The sequence below is a fragment of the Tympanuchus pallidicinctus genome, unplaced genomic scaffold, assembly GCF_026119805.1.
Source record: "Tympanuchus pallidicinctus isolate F22 unplaced genomic scaffold, pur_lepc_1.0 scaffold10, whole genome shotgun sequence".
Classification (NCBI taxonomy): domain Eukaryota; kingdom Metazoa; phylum Chordata; class Aves; order Galliformes; family Phasianidae; genus Tympanuchus; species Tympanuchus pallidicinctus.
The window spans coordinates 19,293,866-19,314,707 of NW_026294619.1; positions in this window are offsets into that span (position 1 = coordinate 19,293,866).

Genomic DNA, 20,842 nt, shown 5'->3' on the forward strand with positions numbered 1-20,842 from the left:
TTATTTAACTTCCCCAGCTGGAGTGGAGAGTTTCTGCTGATATCTGATAGCAAGACCTACAGTTTCTTGACTGCAGTGACAGGTAACAGTTGCACTACCTTGAGGAGAAAATTTTCCTTTACACAGATAACACGGTCTTGCAAGGTGGTTCTTTTTGTTTTTTTAGGATATTATCATACTTGGCAATGCTGGATTTAATTCCACTTAAAATGACAGAACTGAATTGTCATCATTTTTAATGGGGAAAATCTATGCAGTTCATCAGAGGTGCTGTAAAATGTAATCAGAAACTAGACTGTAAAATTAATAGGCCTATATTCCGTATAATGCTGTTTTATAAATTTGGAACTGCAGCCGTTTTTGAGTTTCACATACAGCACAATTAAGCAGAAGTGGAATCTTCAGCTTAAACAAATAACCCGTGAAGTAACTGGTACGCTGCACTGATAGAGCGAGTGAGTCGCACGGGACCAAATCCATCAATCCCATGCCTGGCCTTTAATTTCAGCGTATTTACTTACTGCAGCTGTAAGCCATGGAATAACATCCCCCATGGTGTATTTTCCCGCAGCAAATGTTAGGGATGGCTGCAGGGCACAGTGCTGTTTCACGCATCCCCCCCTGCCAGCCAGCAGCCAAAACCGATCCCCTCCATTCAGAAGGGAATGAAGAGAAAAATGGAGAGCAGAGGCACGCTAAGGAAGGAGGTGGTGCATATGTGCATCTAGGCACAGAGAGTAGGCCAAAGTTCCCCATGCCCATAGAGCAGCATTGGAAAATCCCAAGCGGGACTCCTGAGGGCTTTCCTCTGACTCCTGCTGGGGGGGCAGTGCTTGCTGCTCCCCCGGCAGAAGCCCGCAATCTGGCCCAACATATGTAACATTATGTAATGCTGAAAGAGCCACTGCCGCTGACAGTGAAGGATGAAAAGGCAGCAATAAGCAGATAGCTAACCTGACTTGCCTGCACGGAAGTGATTTACCCCAGTGGCATTTTGCACCATTTTAACTCTGAGCACCTCCCACGTAGTGATTATACAGCGTTACTATAAAACATCAGGGTTCATCTGCAGAAATATTTCTTGTGCTGGAGTTCTCAGTGGAGACATACTTATAAAAATTGGTACGAGAGGAAGATTAAATAGATAAGAGCATAAAAACAGATTATAGAATAAATACAGTCTTGTAGATCAGCTTCAGCTGGGAGGCAGGAGCTTAAACTCCTGCTTCTCCTGCAGACTTCTGTAATACCGGAAAAAGCGCTTTGTCTGTCTGCACCTCACTTTTCCAGATTTGAAATGAGAGCAATACCTTTTTTGGCTCTTTCCCCTTCGTTGTCTCTAACAGAGCTCTGTGTGTAGGTACTGGCACCGTGCGTAGTTACAGAATCTGGACCTCTGTTCAGTCTTCTAATTTGAAACAGATAATTATCAATGTATCCACATTTTCCCTTTTGGTTCCGACTTGAATTCTCTTTTCTTACACAGCCTGCTATTCACTACAGCTCTATCTCCGTTGCAAGAGAAAAGGAACAGCGTTTGCCAAGAGCAAAAGCAACAAAATCAGTAAGGAAATAAAGAAAAACTGATAGAGAATATAGTACAGATTTGGGGTTTTTTTTAATTTTTATTTATAAGAAAAAAAATAGTGGTATCTCTTTATATTAATAAAGCTACACCCCAAAGTAACCTTTTCTTATACAGTTAGTGCATGGCAATAGAAAACAAGGTGGAAACCTTTGAAAAATTACTCAAAGCAATAAATCTGCACAAGGAATACACTTTCTCTCTACTGTAATTGCAGAGTTAAAAGGCCTCTGCTTTACTGGCGGCAATTCAGAGCAACAGTGCTTAGATTAATGCTGTCATCTTGTAGCTACCATTATAGAAATCGTAGTTGTACAATTTTCAAAGTGAGCAATATGTGAGCAGTATGAAGTTAATTATGTAACATTGTTTATAATTGAAACCACACAATTAATATAGTATTCACGGGCATACATAATGGACTCTTTGTGTTGAACGATGCTTTTAAGAAAAAAAGAAGTAGCTGATTTTGGAGCTAAAATGATTGATTTATGAGGTAAAATTAAAAGTGCTAAATATGTATTACTTGGCTACTCACCAGCTAAGTGGATGGGGGTAGTATGAAAAGAGTCTATATATAACTAACTGCAGTGTATGAATATCAAGGAATCAGAGAAATTATTTAAAGTGAAGCCAGGGAACTAACCTAGAAGTAAATGGTGAAGACTTAAGGAAGGCAATTGGCTATCAGGGGAAACCAGGCAAGAATTAGATCTTCTTGCCTATAAAAATCTTCTCTCATGTAAGATAATGGAAGCTTCGCTCTCTGCAATTTTAAAACAGATGAATCAAACACTATCAAATTAAGAGTTGACACTCCAGTAGCATCCCTCATTAATATCTTGTGATTTAAGTAGTTGGTGGGATTTTAAATGGCAGCCAGGATGAGTAAGGGAAATTACCTGCTTCTAATGAAGGAAGGACCTCTGCAATACCAAGGGACCCGACTTCTTGGTACTTACCAAGAAGTACTGGAAGTACTTTCCATTTTTAATTCATTTGAAAAAAAAAAAAAAAAAAGAAAGAAAACTGATGTCATTACACACAGTGAATGTCACACCAGTTCACAGGCAGTTCCATTAAGGAGCTTTACACCAAGTAAAAAATTCTCAATTTAAATAAAAGCTATGCCCTGATGTTCTGCTCTAGCTTTTACGGTGACAAATTTTAACTGAACAACAGATTGAAGAACTTGTTTTATTTCACCAGATTCCTTACTCTGTACTGGCAGAGTAACAAAGCATATAAAATCATCTTAATGAACATACCAGATTTGGAAGAAACACACCAAAGCAGTACACTGCACTTGCTTCTTTCCAGCATTCTCTTCTCTTACACTAACCAAAGTAGAGTCCCAGTGGGTCACTGTTAGCTGAATTCCACAAACATCCCACTATCCCTCACTTAAGCTAGCCTGCCTCAGAAAATAAATATATATATACATTCATGAAAATTATTGTTATCAAGTATATTTCTTCTTGTCAAAGAACAGAAGATACATTAAGCAAGAACATTTGTGTAGTTGAATAAAAAACTGATCCGAATATCTCCAAATCTGAAGGTCTTGATTTAAGCTCTAAAATTAAGGAAATATCACATTTCTATGAGACAGTGATGGGCAAGGTATTGTAACTTGTCTTTAGGCTAAAGCAAAATAGCAAATATTTTTCTGAGACTGACAACTGTCACATACTTTGAAACAGAAGCAAGGCGGATGGATCAGGTATTACTTTGATTTTAGATACCTATCAAAACTTTTCAAAGCAAAAACTTTGTGTCAACACGGAGTTTTTTATCCCCAGTGAGCCACACAGTTCTTATAATCGTTATTTTCTGTAGAGCGTGTGTACATACATGTATGCCTACGTTACGAAATCCTTGCAAGATGTGTATAACATATTTAGTGTCTATGAAAGCAGTCGTGTTTTCACTTGGATCCATGCTGCTGCCTAATCCATGCTACCTTCTAGCTGGCTAAGCTGTAACCTTAAGTTCATGTTGGAATTCAGCTTTGCATTCGTGATCCATTAATTTTCTTGTCAGAGCAACTTGACCCTTCTCACACCTGAACACTGACATACATTACAGACTTCAGTTCTCCCTCTTTGGTCTTGAATTTTCCCTCATACTTTGTCAATTTTCTATATCTCATTTTTTTCACTGATTTGTCTATGACAAGACTATAACAAACATTACTTTATGTGTTTGAGTTTATGCTGAAACTCTTGTGTTGTGTGTGATGAAATGACATTATGAACTTCCAGAAGAAAAAGGACTAAGTATACAGTATATCAGTAAGGTTTGTAATATTTCATGTACAAAACAAAACAAATGTTCACAATATTCTGACTCTATTGCCTTTCCTTTAGGACCTTATCAGACTTGCAGCCACCAATCTGAAATTTGTATACTTGCTGATGGTTCTGTTCACTCACTCTACTTCCAGAAATATGATTGTATTCTTCCCAAAGAAAGAACGGCCATTAAGCACAACATGAGAGAAAGAGAAAGAAGTCATGTTTACCAATTTAGCAAAATACCAATGGAGGACCAGGTTAAAAATAAGTATCTGTAATTGTAAAAAAAAAAAAAAAAAAAAAAAGATGGCCTAAAAAGTTAACATATTGACCATTTTACATTTAATTTGTTATAGAATAGAGTACAGTCTACTACAGATGACCTGGTAGCCTTCTAGGATTACAGACTAGAACATGGGCTATTCAGCCCAAAGGTGAGGGCTCCTGTCCAGAACTGGGAAAGGAGCTGAACATTCATGGCCAAAAACCAGAAACCAGAAAGTCAAACCAAGGGTCAGCAGCCAGAGGCAGGAATAAGTATCGGCCAGAAATCACAAACAGAAATCAGAAACCTATGAGAAGTACAATCACAGGGCACAATGCAGAGATGGTTCTGAAAACGTACGGTACGATTCGTGAAAGGATGTGGTCAGGTCCTACCTCGGAGACCCATTTCTGAGTCACTGGTGGCCATACACCAGCTAACTCCTTAAAAACATCCCAAATGCTGAGGAGCTGATTTACTCCTGTAGAAGAAGGTTTTATCCCAAGTTCACAGTACGGAGGATAATGTGAAGATGAGGCAATTGATGTGTCTGTGTGAACGGTACATGCGGTATGTATCTGCATTAACTGTGCTGCAAATGGGCCAGCCATCTATCAGTCCGGTGCTGATGGATGCACAGTCTGCGTTAGCCAGCAGGCACAGTGAGCTTGTGAGAGTGTTTTCCCTTGGCTCTCACAAATCTGACAGCCTGCTGTAGTGGACTTTCTCTTGCAGATGCTGAGTCCATCTAAAAATCCTTCTATCTGCATCACAGTTTCTTAGAACAGATTCTAGGTTAAATCAGTTTGGCCCTTATGGTTTGGAGAGGAGGTACTGTGCGCCTGAGAGTGAGGTGGAAAAGTTTTAAAACCTTTCAGGACTAAAAAAAGATTAGCATTCATGTACCTCACCCATTTCTACAAGAAAATCCAAATGGATAGTAAAACAAATGTCAATAGAAGAGTACCTTCCTGTAACAAGATACTTGCAACTGCAGATTTTTTTTCCAGGAAAAACAAAGCAAACAGACCAGCTTTCTACCCACCCAAACTGACTGGGTGTTGAGAGACACAGAAACACCTTTCTCGATGTTATACCTGTTGGACAGATAGTAACAGAAGGCCACCATTTTCTGCTGCTGCTGAGCCAGCATGTTTCAGGAGCTTTACATCCGCATACCACTTTTAAATTAATTACTAATATGTACCTTTAGAATCTCTTAAAAGCAGGAATGAATTAAAATAATGTTGCACTAGTATGGATCTTCTGAGTTTAGATAAGCCCTTGACCTTCCTAAGGCTGACTGTCACTGCAGAAAGTGATGCCAAATTGTCAGACTGAACTTCCATTTGTGATTTTGTCTGTGTGGAGCAGCAGCAGAGGGAAGTTGTACACTATAGGACTCAACATGAAAAGTACAGATTAAAAAATAGAGAATAAATCCTGTCCCTTTGGACTTCCTCAGTGAACAGTTTTCTTTACCTTGGGTTAATGCCTTCATCCTGCTGAGTCAGAAACCTTTACACTACTGGACTGCTAGCACATGAGTGTGGGTGGCTCTCCATCCTTGCATAGCTCACGCAAGGACCAGGAAAAATCCAGGCCCTGAATGACTCCCTGCCTCCCTCAGAGTGCTGTTGTCTCTGGGGAAGCTGCGCAGCCTTTGTGGAACAAAGCAGTTTGGGAAACAAAAGAAGTTGGAAAAAGAAACAAGTCTCTGTCGTATTGGACTGCATTAGGTTGAGAGGAAACAGTACGTGTTTCATCTGTTCCTGGGCAGTATGCAGCATTTTCTAGATTTAAGGGGCTGAAGTATGGCTACAAATGAAAAAGACAAATGAAGAAGGACTTGGAAGGAGTTGGAGGGGCTGGTGTGCAGGAGTACAACTTACTGTACAATAGCTTTTGTAAGGGATGGCATACATACCAGCGTGAAGGACAATGGCCTGGACCCATAGGAGGGACTATGAGGTGGCCGTCATAGCCCCGGCCAACCAGCCAAGTAGCAGATTGATCTGGGGCTGTCCTAAGCCTTATAGTACAACATCCTAAGCCCAAGTTCAAATTCCATCCTGCCCTGGCTCCAAAACTGAAGTGCCTCTGAGTGAGAAATCAAAAGTGGCAGCTGCGAGGCACAACCCTCTGAGAAGAAAGGGTAGAACGAACCACGAGCTTCTCTTGAATTTTGGAGCCGCTGCTTCAGAAGAGCTCCATGCCCCTGCGCTGATGTGTTCCCCACTGCAGCAGTGCAGCTTTGCCATAACAGTTGTCATTAAACTATTCTAAATTGTTACATCTGCTTTATGTATATAAGACAAATAAGAATTTAAATATGCTGTGAATCAGACAAACAGCAACTATCTTCAAAAAACTGTTGTTGAGGATTTTGCTATGACTTCACTCTATTTTTCTATGTGAAAGAAAAATATTGTCTGACTTCCTTCATAACATATTCTACATCTTACTGACAAATCACTTATGACACTAATTTATTAGCATAAAAATATTACTACACTCAGGACAGCCTGCTTTGATTTACTACATTAAGGTTTTTCATATGCCAAGGTCCTATCATCTCCGCTTCATCTTTAAGAGTCCCATGGTTTCCTTTTTTTTCCCCCTCTTCTCAATTGAAGGAGTTTTGCCCTGTTGCCTTGGCTAAAATCAGGAATATTGGAATGGCTTTGCAGCTTAGAAGCTAAACTGATGCATAGGAAACATCGGATAGATTTTTCAGAGCCACTTTCTTTCCATTAGCTCCTTGCTACTGAAGTCAATAGCAAATTAGGGAGAAAAAATGGTATATAAATATAGAAAAGCAAAATCTAATGACAATTAGAGACAAAGTGCTTAAGCTGTATTGTTTTTATTTTCTTTATGTGAAAACTACTTTTACTACATGAACAGGGAATGTATGAAGTTAAAATACACACGCCCTTGTTGCACACACAAAGTGCTTCAAGGGGTTGATTTCTGCTTAGTTTTGTGCAGATGTTAGCAGTTACTTCATACAAGTCAAACCTACTGTACCTAGAAACACTTACTGAATTCCACACAAAGAAACAGAAATGAAGAAATATAGGAATGGAAGCCTTTTTGCCTGCATCATTTTATTACAAGGGAGATGACAGGCTAATTTGAGTTGTTGTTGCTCCACATTTTTTTTGCTCTATTCTACAGGGTGCCCCTGGACTGTTTCATTTGCTGTGCCAGTAAATAGCGATGCCACAGCTGGTGACAGCCAGTCAAGGTAAGCAAGCCCTGCATCACTACTATTCCAACCTACCATCATCCACACAGAAAGTATATTCAATATAGAGAACTGAACCTAAATTCAAACCTACAGCGTATCCTTCACATAAATTGATCTGGTATTTTGGAAAAGAAATCAAAGTGTCATTGAACTAAAGCTCAGATGAAATCCATGAAAAATCAATTGGCTTATTTTAATTCAAGGCACTGTCTGCTTTGTTTAGTTTTTAAGTAAAAACATACATCTTAACACTAAAGTTAACCCATTATTTTCTCCTCACTCCACTTCTTCAGCCGATAACTGAAACCAGATAAACCAAAACAATTTTACTACAATTTAAATTAGTTCTACAAAATGGATATGAATAAAAAATCAAACACATTTTTAAATCTATCATATGTTCTTAGAGACTATTATGTGTGTGTTTCAGTAAATAGCCCTAGCAATTAATCTGACTACCTACTGCTTGTGTAATGCTCAGTTGTCAGACTCTCAGCCAGATCAAATAATGCTATAGTTTATTTCTAAAGGGCATTTTCTTCATTCAGCATAAGAAACAGTAGAGTTTTGAAATGCAATAAATATATAAAAATATTATAATTTGTGTAAATGCACAAAGGCTAGCTAGTTAGTTTAAGTTGCATTATGAAAGTCACCCAACATGTGCAAGCAGGTGTTAAAAGTTGCAAGGAAAACATTTGCTCGTTCCTTTGGATCTCCACAGTGCCCATCAGCAGGCTGATGACATACTGACGTGCCCCAGTGTTCTCCCTTCCATCTCTAACAGATGTCAGAAGCACACTACATACCCAGCTGTATCAAGCTTTCAGTCTGAGGCAGGGGTTTTAATAGGAACTTTATACACACATACATCAAAAAGTCAGCACATCTCGTCGTATACTCCGTGCATTAGGAAGCTTATTCTGCTCTAGGACTGCTGAGATATTTGGCAAGACAGACAGTTAGTCTCTCTGTCTCCATGATGGCGTCTGCACTGCTGTGGATATGTCATGTAATATATCGAGTTGAACTTCACACATAAATTTTCAGTTATGTCTAAAAAGTTGGAAAATTCTCCACAGATCAACACTACGCTGACAGTCGAGCAGCAGGCACTCTGGGGAGCAAAGGATCGATCCCACAGTGCAACAGTGAAAAAGAAAGGAAGAATAAGGGAAAAGAAATACTGGCAAGAAATAAAGAGATTTGAAACTCTTGCCAATGTCACGCCTTAGTTAGAGGTTGTAGGCAAATTTGATTATTTTGTTTTGGATTTTTTGGTAGGGAAATATTTCAATCATTGTTTTACATAGAATAGGCTGTGCAATAGGACTGAGGCACAAAAACACGAGGTTCTGGACAGTGAAAAATGTAGACTGAATAGAAGGGCTACTTGAACAATTTTTTGAAGAAGTTTGTTGAAGTTCTTACATAGTTAATGTATGTATACTTACAAGAACCTCTTAATTTTAATTTCCTCTTCTAATTTTGTAAGAATGTGTTCTCTACTCTCAGTTTCACTGTTACCAATGTATAATGCAGTAAAACACACAAATATTTCTCTTGACATTTGCCAAAGTATCTTTTTAAAAATCCTGTATCTATATATATACAAATATTTAAAATAAGTTAGTTATATCACTGAAAGTCTTCATGCATAAACAGTTCTATTGCACAAATATGGCATCAAACAATAGATGTCAGTTTGCTTTACAAAGCATCATAAATATGCGTACAAGTACCTCCTTTCTGATACAACACAACGTGCTCTGGGAAAGGAGCAAGGAAGGGGGGAGAGAGGAGGGTTGGAGGGTTTGCCTTCACTATGCCAGCAAAATAAAGCAGTAAAACTTGAGCTGCAGACAAGCTCTCTTGCTCCACCACACCAGTGTGGAGTGCAGACAAGATTGATAGCAGAAGACATGCAGAAAGGAATATTTCTGAAGAGGAGAGCAAGAACAGGAGCAACAACAACAAATTTGAAACAAATAGAACATGGCACCCCAAGGGCAGTTGTGCCAATCCAATTTTGCACTAATCTTGTTTGTTTTCTACCAGAATTCATGCCAAAGGAAATTCCTCTTTATTTTGTTAAGACATCTGAATTTAAATGAGAAGAAGAAAGCTAAACCAAAGGAGGGCTTTTCTGATAGCCTTATTTGAAGGGGTGAGAAAGGGGCAAGAGAGTGTGTAAACTGTAAGTAAAGCAAAATAAAGGCATACGTTCTTACTGCAAATAAGTTTCAAAACAGAAAAAAAAATCCAAATAATATTTGCACACACACACCATTACATGGAATATTTTTCTTTGGAGATGTGCAAGTGGCAGAAGTATTCCTCCCCATTGAGAGCCTCAGCCCCTTGAATGAATTCTGATTTCTACTTACCTACTAGCTCTCTGTCTGTGCTAAGACCCTAGTAGATCTGCAGCCAACCAGTACCAGCACCAGTACAGTCCTACTCCAGGGTCTGGTTTCTGGTTCAGATCAGCAGCAGGTGAAATGATTCTCAATCTACCTGTCTGCTGAGAAGACAAACAATTTTAAACAAAAGTAGATAGAACTAGGCAATAATAATAATAATAATAATAATAATAATAATAATAATAATAAAATCTAACCAAACTAAACCAAAGAAGCAGCAAATCATTTTCTTCTGTATTATTATACCTCTAAACTCAAGCCTTTCTTTCAGACCAACTGATGTGAGCGCTGTCATGAAAACTGGGAGTTGGTGTGGTGGGAGGAGGAAGCACAAATATTCACCCATCTACTTCAGCAGAGCCAACAACCAACATAGTTGCTACCTTGCAAACCTGGCCTAAGTTTCTACTTTGCTTGATTTGGACTATGTACCTAAATTTCAGCCTACCGCTGTAGTCAATGCAGCCTTACTAACTGGAGGGCTAAACAAACTCTTCTCATCCTCCCATTATACCTTCCCTTATTTTTAATAAAATGTGGCCAATGCCAAGAGAAAAAAAATGAAAGAAACTCAGTCCACTGTAGGTAACAGCCTGATCAGGCCATCTTTTAGGAAGACACAAGCCAAGGATCAAATTTGCAGTTACCATCCAGCAGAACTGTGTCATCTAAAGGACTTCTAATAGTGCAGTGAACAATGTATGTGTTTTACACCTGTTAATTTCACCATCTTCTCCTTGTCTTTAATGTTTGCAGTAGTTTATAATGCTGGGGAGAGTAGTGACACTAGTCAGAGTTTCTTAGTAAACAGAAATTTCAAGGCCAGGTATAATAAGTCTAGCAAAGAGATGCCAAAGATGTGACAAATGGAATAAGGTGAAAATTTGGCAGTAGCAGTCACAGAAATCATTATTCACAGGTGCTGCTATGTCAAGGGTATGTATCAGTGCAGACCAAACTAATTACGGATATGTGCAAGAGTCCCTACTTACTATGAGTCTCAGATCTCAGTTTGTTCACTAGAGTTGTTGTATGGAGACAACAAAGTAATAGGAAAAAAGCCCAAACACTAAGTTTCCTTATCCCAGGATAGGAACAGAACAGCAGAGGTGCAGTTCCTTTTGTTTCTCCTTCTACATATCCTTCCTTGCCAAAAATACTGCCAAATGTTGGAGGAAGGTCCAGAAAGGAGGTAATATCACCACTAAGCTCATATGCCCATCTGAAACCTTGCAACACTCAGTCTGGAATGTTATCTGTAGCGCCATGGGCTCCTAATCATCAGAAGATGTTTTGTCTCTGATTAACCTCAATTAATTGCTCAAAAGAGGAAGGTTAGATCTGGAGTAATAATAGAAGGTTAGGAATAACTGATCAGAGGAAGGATCCTCTGTCCTGTGGCATCTGATAGACTTCTGAACATTTGCAGGAAAGGAAAACCTTATTATCTAAACACAAGATTTTTAGTACAGAAATAATGTTTCTGGCTACTACTCTGGTCCTTCCTCGTGTGCTGGTTTTGATTGTGGCTCTCAACAGTTCAGTGTAATGAACCCAGAGAAAAAGAAGCTATGATACAGACAGGGCTAACCTCTGCTGTCAGATAAAGCTTTCTGAATATCCATGTTCCTTTCAGGGCAGTGAGACAGCAGCAGTCTGCTCAGGCCTACAGGATGCCATGGGCACTGAGCACTGGTGACACGGTTTACCACCCATGGTTTCCCATCCTTTCCATGAGAAAGGATATGGCAGCAGACAGAAGACTTTTCTCCATCTGCAATACAGCTACAGCATTGCCTGAAATATAAATTCCTTCATGAGTATTTGGATCAACCTTTGCTCTCAGGTGTCAGTGCTGAGGTTTCTGTTGTCATTCAGAATGTGTTTGAGTAGAAGAGCCTTTGATATGACCACAGCTAATTGAAAACCTCTCCTACAGAGTCAGGCTGAGGGAGTTGGGTTTGCTCAGCCTGGAGAAGAGAAGGCTCTGGGGAGACCTCATTGCAGCCTTCCGGTATTTAAAGGGAGATTATAAACAAGAGAGAAATCATTTTTTTATACATGCATCAATAGTGATAGGACAAGGGGGAATGGTTTTAAACCAAAGGAGGGAAGGTTCAGATTAGATTTTAGGAGAAAATTCTTTACTCAAAATTCTTTCCTCAGCTCCGCCAGCGGTGAGGCGCTGGCACAGCTGCCCAGAGAAGCAGTGGTGCCCCATCCCTGGAGGCTCTCAAGGCCAGATTGGATGGGGCCCTGGGCAGCTGAGCTGGTGGGGGCAGCCCTGCCTATGGCGGGGATTGGGGCTGAGATCCCTTCCAACCCAAGGCATTCTATAATCTCTGAAAAAAACTGCACAGGTGTGCTTTGTAAGTGGGCCTATCTAGTCCTTCTGAATGAGAAAGTTGAGTTAGCTCCACCAAAAGGCTTTGGAAGAGAAGGAAAAAAAAAAGAGGGGATTTGAAAGCAGAGTACCTCTGGATACCATGTCCTCTTCACCCCCACGGAGTGCAACACAGTTCCCATGACGTGAAGGAAACCCATGGATCAACTGATTCCCTTTTTAAATTTAAATAAAATAAAACTTTTAAAAAGAGTTTAGCTTTGTCTCTTTACAAAGAATTAGATGTTTTGCTTCAGTTTATCTCACGTAAAGAAATCTCAGGAGGAAGAAGACTGAAAGCACACTTTTTCCTGTATGCCTTATTCTACTAATGTTCCTTCGGTGGGTTTTGTTTAGGTCAGTCTATTGTACAGCACATTTTTTTTTTAAACAATTCAGCCACTCCTTCCCAAAATGTTCCTTCTTCAATGAAATCTGACCCATCTGAACAAGAACGGGAAGTTTTTGTTGACTGTGCTTATAATCTTAAAACAACCGCTGCTCATCTCGGCGGTGCCAGACAGTGAGCAGACAGAGCCAGCAGGCCTCCAGACACTGAACTTCGAACTTCGTCCGGGCCGTGCCCCAGCCAGCCCTGTGACAGGAAGGCAGGCAGACTCTGAACCCAAGGTCTGGAGGCTGTGGAGGGCCGTGAGCGGAGCAACAGCTGCACTTTGCCACACGAACTTTGTACTTGGACACATGCACATTTAATCTCTATAACGGAGCCTTTGTTTCATTACTTATTAACGTCTCCTCCTTGAGTAAAGTTCTTTGTTAGTGAAGCTTTAAAGCGCGGCGTGGGGTTCCTCCCACTCTCCCTGCCAAAAGCCCACCACCCAGCTTGATAGGGTTACATTAACTATTAAAAAAGTACAAACAACACATGTTAGACTTTGTGCACCTTCTGAATACCATGGACATTTGTTGTGCATGCTCTTCTGAATGACTCAGTTGTAATAAGCAGAGGCAATTATGGAAAGCAGGCAACGTTCTGGGGCCTGCCTTTACAGAGACCACTTCTTGAGATGATACCAAAGCCTTTCAGCCTACAGCAACATTTAATTTTATTTAACAAGTAAGATAAAAATAAAATAGTAGTAGGAAAGTGTTTGCCCTCTCACAGAAACTAGCCTGACTTTAACAAGGTGTTACGGGATCTCAAAGACTTGCTGCTGCTGTTTTAAAGTTTTAAGGCTTCCTGCTAATACTTTTACTCTGGAGTAGTACCCATGTACGGCCCCTGTCCATGTTACCATAAGTATGCTAACATGCAAACAGAGCGGCACATCTGTACACAAGTTATCCACGGCCACATGTGCCTTTCACTTGTGTGTCACCCATTTGTTAGCTTTCAGTGACATAAAACTTTGATCAGGAACAGAAACAGAAGTGAAGACCTCAATAGAGGGGCAAAGTACTATATTTTGTGCCGCAAGTAAAAGCAGAAGATGTACATATGCATCTTACCTAGGAACAGAAATACAGTAGAAGATACTGTCAATGCAATGCTGTGTCTTTTCTGTCACAATAATATGGTGTGGAAAGAAGATGAAGAAAGTAAAGGTTTCCTAAACAATTTTTCAAATTCAACTCGAGTAAAACAAATACTAGAATTATATTGCCTTTGGCCACAAAGAAGCATTTGTTACAGCCTGTTTGAAAAAATTTATCCACAGACAGAGGGATCACAGTTACACTATTCCTATTTTTCATGAATACCACCTTTTCAATGTGATTATTTTTCATTCCTCTGTGGTAGGCTTTTCTTCCCCTTTTTTTCCTTTCATATTCCCCACTCCACCCAGCTTTCCTTCCTTTTTGTTAACAGAACGATACAAAAAAAAGAAACTTTCAATTTCTGTAGAAAGACAGAAGGAAAAAGAATGAATTGAGACATGAGAATTTGAACCTTTTGAAAAGACACTGGGATTGTGCCTTTTCTGAGCTTCCTTGTGCAAAGCCCGTGGCTGCCTACTTAGATATCTTTGTTTACCCACAAACTTCAGTTAACAATTTGAAAGCATCATCACTCATCTGATCCTAGAGATTGATTTGCATACTTCGCAAAGAGTGGACTGACGAAATCTGACAGAATTACTTTTCTTGTGTTTATATTGTTCTTGATAGCAATACCACTAGCCTTTCTGTGGCTGCAGAGCAGCTGGATTACTACAAGAATGTTGCACCTTGTTGTTCTGCTGTTTCAGACTGGCACATCATGGTCTCCTCTCCTTAAGGCGCCCTCATTCACACTGCACCATTCTCACGGCACCCTTGCAATGCTGCCCTCCCATCACATGGGTCTACCATGATGATCATGAGGTTTAGCTGTTGCTAGGAATAGACATGATCATTTGGAACAGATTCTACTTTACTTCTGGGTACAGTTTCTGAATGATATTAAACAATAAAGCCCTTTGGTTGATTCTGGCTAACACTTGCCTGCTTTTTGCATCCCTTCATCAAGGACAGTGGACCTTTGTGAGGGCAAGACCAAAGACGTGTGCCATTTGCATGGCTGGGGACAGTCACAGACGTGAACCTGATTGAAGTCAAGTAAAACATAACATCTCTGTGAACAAAGCAGATACACCTCTAGGAAACTACAATACCTTTAATTAAAATAAATAAACAAACTTGGAAGGAGTGCAGAGAAGAGCAACAGGAATGATTTAGCTCTGGAAAAAGAGAAGTCTCCTTTCAACAAGACATTGAACAAAATGTATTTTGCTTCGAAGAGAAGATTATAATCTTTAAGGGACTAGAAAGAAGATAATTCAGAAGACTATAAATTAGTGGGCAGACATGCAACAGAAACCAATATTTGCAAGTTCAATCTGGAGATAAAAAGCAGTGTTTTAAGTATAATTAGCTACTGAGATGAATTATCAAAAGATTGCCATAAATTCTACATCACTAAGAAACTATTTTAATTATTGCAAGCTTAGCTTACACTAGATCCCAGAAGCCTCAGTCAACAGAAGCCCAATAACTTTTAGGTTTATCTAACTTCTAGCATAAGCAACCTCTCTGATAATTGTTCCTGTTACTCATTCCAAAGTAGATGGTCTTTCTCAATAATCTGAGGTGGGAGAAACATAACAAGTGGTTAATTAGTGCAAACAGCACCAGGTCACGTAGACATTATTTATGTAATGCTAGCAGTCCTCATCCCAGTACTTCCAGAAAAAAAGATACCCCTAATATCATAATTGAGGTAAAAAAATAAAAACAAACTAGCAACAACAAGTCACTTTATATATAATCTTAAAAATACACAGTATTTTAGTACATTTATTGGAGCCAGAATTCACAACAGCCTAGCATTATTGAGTCCTCTACCAAATCACTTCCAGAACACTTTAGTATTGTTCTACACCCAAAAACAAAAATATAACTAGCAGAAAATGATTTCTCTTTCTGGTCCTCTAGGAATTTACACGGATGGCTCCTATTAATACTAATCAGAGTTAAGGGCAGAAATCCCCCTTAGACAACCATGTTGTCTGGGGATGCCTCCATAATTAATATGTTCTGAGGCTCTAATTTTGAAACAAAGTAAGTGGGCTTAAGACGAGTTATATTAAGACCAATGAAACTCTGACTGCATATTTGCCTATATACTGTATCCCATGTCAGACCAATGTATAGTCTACAAGGCATCATCAGATATGTTAAAGAAATGAAATAAAATTATATCTTAACTGTGCTTAGAAGCATGAAATATGAATATACAAGAAGAAAAAAACATGGCATTTTTTGTTTGCCTCTTTTTGCTTCTTACCCTTCTTTGTAGCACATCATTATTATAAGTGTTAATGTTCATCATTGTTCTTTTTCACATCATAGTGCTCAGGCTCAGCAAAGCTAACATAATCCTAACACTTCTGATGTTACAAACTAAAATTACCATGCAGCACCATGGGAATATTTGTAATATGAAAGATGTGGAACGCGTACTTTATGACAAGTACATGGAGGAGAGAAGAGGAAGTTAGATGGCTTGAACATGAGTTTGTAAGTAAGAGAGGTTGTAATGGGACAAGGAATACAAAATAAAATGATGCCAACAGAATTTGATTTCAGTATTATTTAAGATTTTTGTCACTGAGAGACATTCTCAAGTCTGTAGCTGCTGAAGCTCTGGCACAACTGATGCCCGAGTCATGCATAATGTATTATACAACACAGTATATTAGGCTCAGCTTCAAAGTATTAATATGTCATGAAACTTAATTCAGATATTACAGATTAAGCAAAGGAGATAGAGACGTGAAAACACTGCCTTGCTTCTCAAATGTGTCAGCCCATCTTGCTTTGTGCCCCAGTCTGGGAGGACAGAGAAGCTCTCTCCATACCTCTTTCACAAGGTGAATACGGATGGCTTTTTATTATTTCTGGCAAATAGATATTGTGCTGAGGGCAAAATGATACATTCCAAAAAAAAAAGCAGAAGCCTTCAAATATGATAGAACTGTCTAGGTTTCACCATGCTGCAGCTACAGATACATTTTGTAATGCAGAAGTAGAAGTTGTGTAATATGAACACATATTACATTCCTCGTTTTCTTTATCCATAATAAACCCATAACCTAATTTTTGTGATGTACAGGGAGAGGATCCAGCTTTTCTCTGAATTGGAGTAGATGTCAGTGATGACTAGTAGATGGCAGGGACAAACTCTTTTTTTAACTAGCAGTTAGGTATAAAGAAAGCAAGCTTTTGGCCTCATTAGCTCAGCTGGGAATGGAGTAGCATGGACAGTCATCTAATGCTCCTTTCTGCTGGGAACTGAGTCCACGGCAAACCACAAGGTTGAGATCTCCCATTTCCACATACGCTGTTTTTCTGAGTCACTCATTGGTCTCTCCCTGTGACCTTCTGGACTTCCTTATACAAGGTGCTACAAAGAGAGACCACAAATAACCACTATAAAAATTGTATTGGAAGCAGCAGAGGGAAAGCATCCAAAGGATGCTTTGGCGTATGGAATGAAGTCTGATGAGAGGGTGCAAAGAAAATTCTTTTCAGTGGTGCCCAGTGCCAGGACAAGAGGCAACAGGCACAAACTGGAACAGGTTTCCTCTGAACATCAGGAAATGCTTCTTTCAGTGTAGGTGACAGAGCACTGGAGGAGATGGTCCAGAGATATTGTGGAGTCTCCTACTTGAACATATTCAAAAGCTGTTTGGGCATAGTTCTGAGCAGCCTGCATTAGAACCTGCATGAACAGTGAACGAGGAGGCTGGACTAGATGGCCTCCATAGATTCCTTCCCAAACCAACCATTCTGCAATTCTGTGTAGTTTTCCAAATCCAGTTCATAGGCACTTCAGCTTGGGGAACAGTAGAGTGGCCCAATCAGCTAGGTCTAGGAATGAAGTCTACTTGCTGACTCTCCCATTCTTCCCTGATCATGGACCCTGATTCTCTTTAAAAGAAATGTGAAGAGATAAGTCCAACCACGTCTATATCTTGCTCCTTATTTGTGAGATACAGATCTTCTAACTTCCAATAAAACAGCCAAGGATTATAAGGAAAAAAAAATCGCTAATCAAAATCTTTAATTCTATTATTCAGAAATTCTATATAATTGCTCTGTTTGAAGCAAGAGAAAAAATATAAAATGAAGACTGTTAGAGGCAAAAATTCACAACTCACACTCCACAACCCACAACAGACATAACACCTTGTTCTTGAAATTCTGAGGAATCCACTTTCAGTTAATGTGCATTTAAGCCTCTTTTTTTCTTCATACTAAGTTGAGAGAAAAAAGGGACGTATTCATCATTCAGACTTAGTGAACACACAAGAATAGATTCAATTCATACTAGCTGGGCAATCCAGTGGATTTAGAGGCAAAGAAAATAAACTTGGACTATGAATGAAGGCCAGGATTCAGTATAGGAAACTAGCAGGGCGGATCATAAACCTTATAATCTAGGTGAGGTGAGACATGTCCCTCAGTGGCCAGCGTGGAGTGAGTGGAGAGAAATCATAGCAAAAAGGTGCTTCCTGCAGGAGCCAGTTTGTGGAGAAAGCCTTGTGCAGGAGAGAGACCCCACACATAGAAGAGAAATACTGATGTTATTTAAGAATATTCAGAAGAGAGAAATTGTATTCTGTGCCCTTTTGTAATCCCATTCCTTGTAAATTCAAAAACCTACAAGATTAAGCTTTGAAAAACTGGGTTTTTTAATTACTAATTACTTGAATTAAAGAAATTTAGTTCGTTCTCGAGGTCTAAGGCTGCTCAACCATGAATTTCCACCTGCAGATGAATACTCCTTGTAAGCATATTCAGAGCCAGGATGTGTCAGGGATGGAATAAGGGGCTCTGAAGCCAGAAAGGTAGGAATCCCTGGGCCCACACACTGGTAGCAAAATCCAGCCAAAAACAGAAGAGATTTTTGCCTCAGACACTGTAGGGACTCAAGTACGTTACAACTCATATTCATGACTATTCTCCCTCTGCACTGCTGACATCTACAAAAAAAAACCAAAAAACACATTCCTTCTGTAAAATTGGCATTCAATGCTACCAATCCACCTCAAAAATAAAAATACCATTATAAAAAATGGCCTTATCAAAAGGCCATTCATAGTTTAGCAGGCTTCATCCTGTTACAGATAATTCAGCCAGATCATTGGAAAGCTACATGTATCAGGCAGAATTATAGAAAACCAAATCATACTTAGTCTTTGATGAAAGTAAAGAAATAAACAAAATGAGAAATCAGCAAAGCACTCCATTGGATCATACTTAACAGTCAGCTCTGGCCCGCACTCGCCGATGTGCTGCTGTCTGGTAGGAGCTCCTCTTCTCCCCTCAGTCAAAGCAGAATGTCCCAATCTCACTTACACATTCCTCACGAGAGCTTACTTCCTACCTTCTCCCCTACAGGAATTTCATTCCCAGAGCTTCTGGCAAATATGGCTGGTAAGCCTTAGGTTTCCTGTCCTCTGTTTTCTGCAATTAAACCCGGGATGTAATAAAAGACTTAGCTTATGTAATTAACACTTAGGTTGTAATAAAAGGGATGCACTTTTTCATGTTTGAATTTTCTGCCCTACTGTGGCTGTTTTAAATTTGTATTTCTATCATTCTCTAATCAGCGTCTCTCTTCTGTCTTTAGGCTGCTCTTTCCTATTTATGTGGTAAAACACCATAAATTGTTTAATGTATAAAAAGTGAGTGTACAAACAATTTACAAAAATTACAATGATCAGTTTGCTGATAATTACATAGAGAATAAAGATGGCAATAATTCCAAGAAAAGTGTCATTTGAATAATTGAAATATTTTCCCACACAGAGATTAAAATTTCTGGTGACTTCCTCACAGTAAATAAAACAATATGAATGAGGCTAATTAGTTCAGGTGTGGCAATGAACTGATGAGTCTACAAGGTGTTTTACTTGGAGTCATTTCAGGTATTCACCCACTATCAAAAAATATGAAGATACTTTCCCCATCTCTCATGCCCTTAACATAGTTTTTGCAAGCATCTTAGCATGCAGGAAAAGCAGAAACCAAGCCAATAGGTTTATCAGGACCGAGAACAACCACTTTAAAAGGTAGAAAAGGCAGAAGAACATGGTGAAGGAACACATAGGAGTCATTTCATTGCATTTTCTCCAGTTCATCCATTTTCTCACATCCCTCTCTCTCTCCTCTGTGAGAGTTCTTCAGGTTGTACCGTCTCCATTCTCGTTTATCCTATTAAGTCTTGAATTACAGCTGCATGCTTGAACACTATGCACAAACCTAGAGAGAAACTATTTAAAACTGTTTCTCCAGCATCAGAAATACTGAAAGGAAGCCAAGTCCCAAAACTAGTCAATCATCAACTTAACAGCAGAGCCCCACCAGACACTAATTCCTTCTTTATCCTTTGTTTCAGTCCAATAATCTATCATACTCAGTACAGTCTCCAAACAAGTAAAAAGAATTACTGCCAAACACACTGAACCCTCATTTTCCATCGAAAGTGCACACATCTTCTAATTTCCACCCTCCAAAGACTATGAAGCTAACTCCATGTTAAAATGGGCTTTCAGTTCAAAATAAGCCAAACATAGGATATATATACCTTCAACTTCATGATAAACCAGTCAACTATTCAGTAAGCGCTGCTCAACAAAAACAGTCACAGCAGAGCTCTGACAGGCATTCAAAATAGATTATACAACAAATCAAAACATCGTTGCCGATTTCTGCATCATAACATGACTCTCTGTTCTTTGATGCTGGTCCATGCAGTAATGAATCTATTACCCATCTTTGATCCTTCACACCAGCCCCTGCCAGCAAATCCACTTCGAGGATATTCCTAACATTCCAAGTTTTGAGAAGCTTTAGTCTGTAATAATTAGTTAAAAAGAAAAAAAAAAAAGATATGTGCATGCCTTGGGGCAATATTCAGTCTGATCCTACTGACAGCTTTCCTTATGGCTTTGAAATCCATTACCTTCTGCAAAATAGGATCTTTTATGTCAGTCTTCAAAAAGAAGCTTCTACTTTCAACTCAGGAACTGTAGTTGCTTCAGTGGCAGATCAAGGTCTCCATGCAGTACAGAACAGCAATTACACCGTGAGTATAACAAATATGTCAGCAAGCATGTATGAGAAAG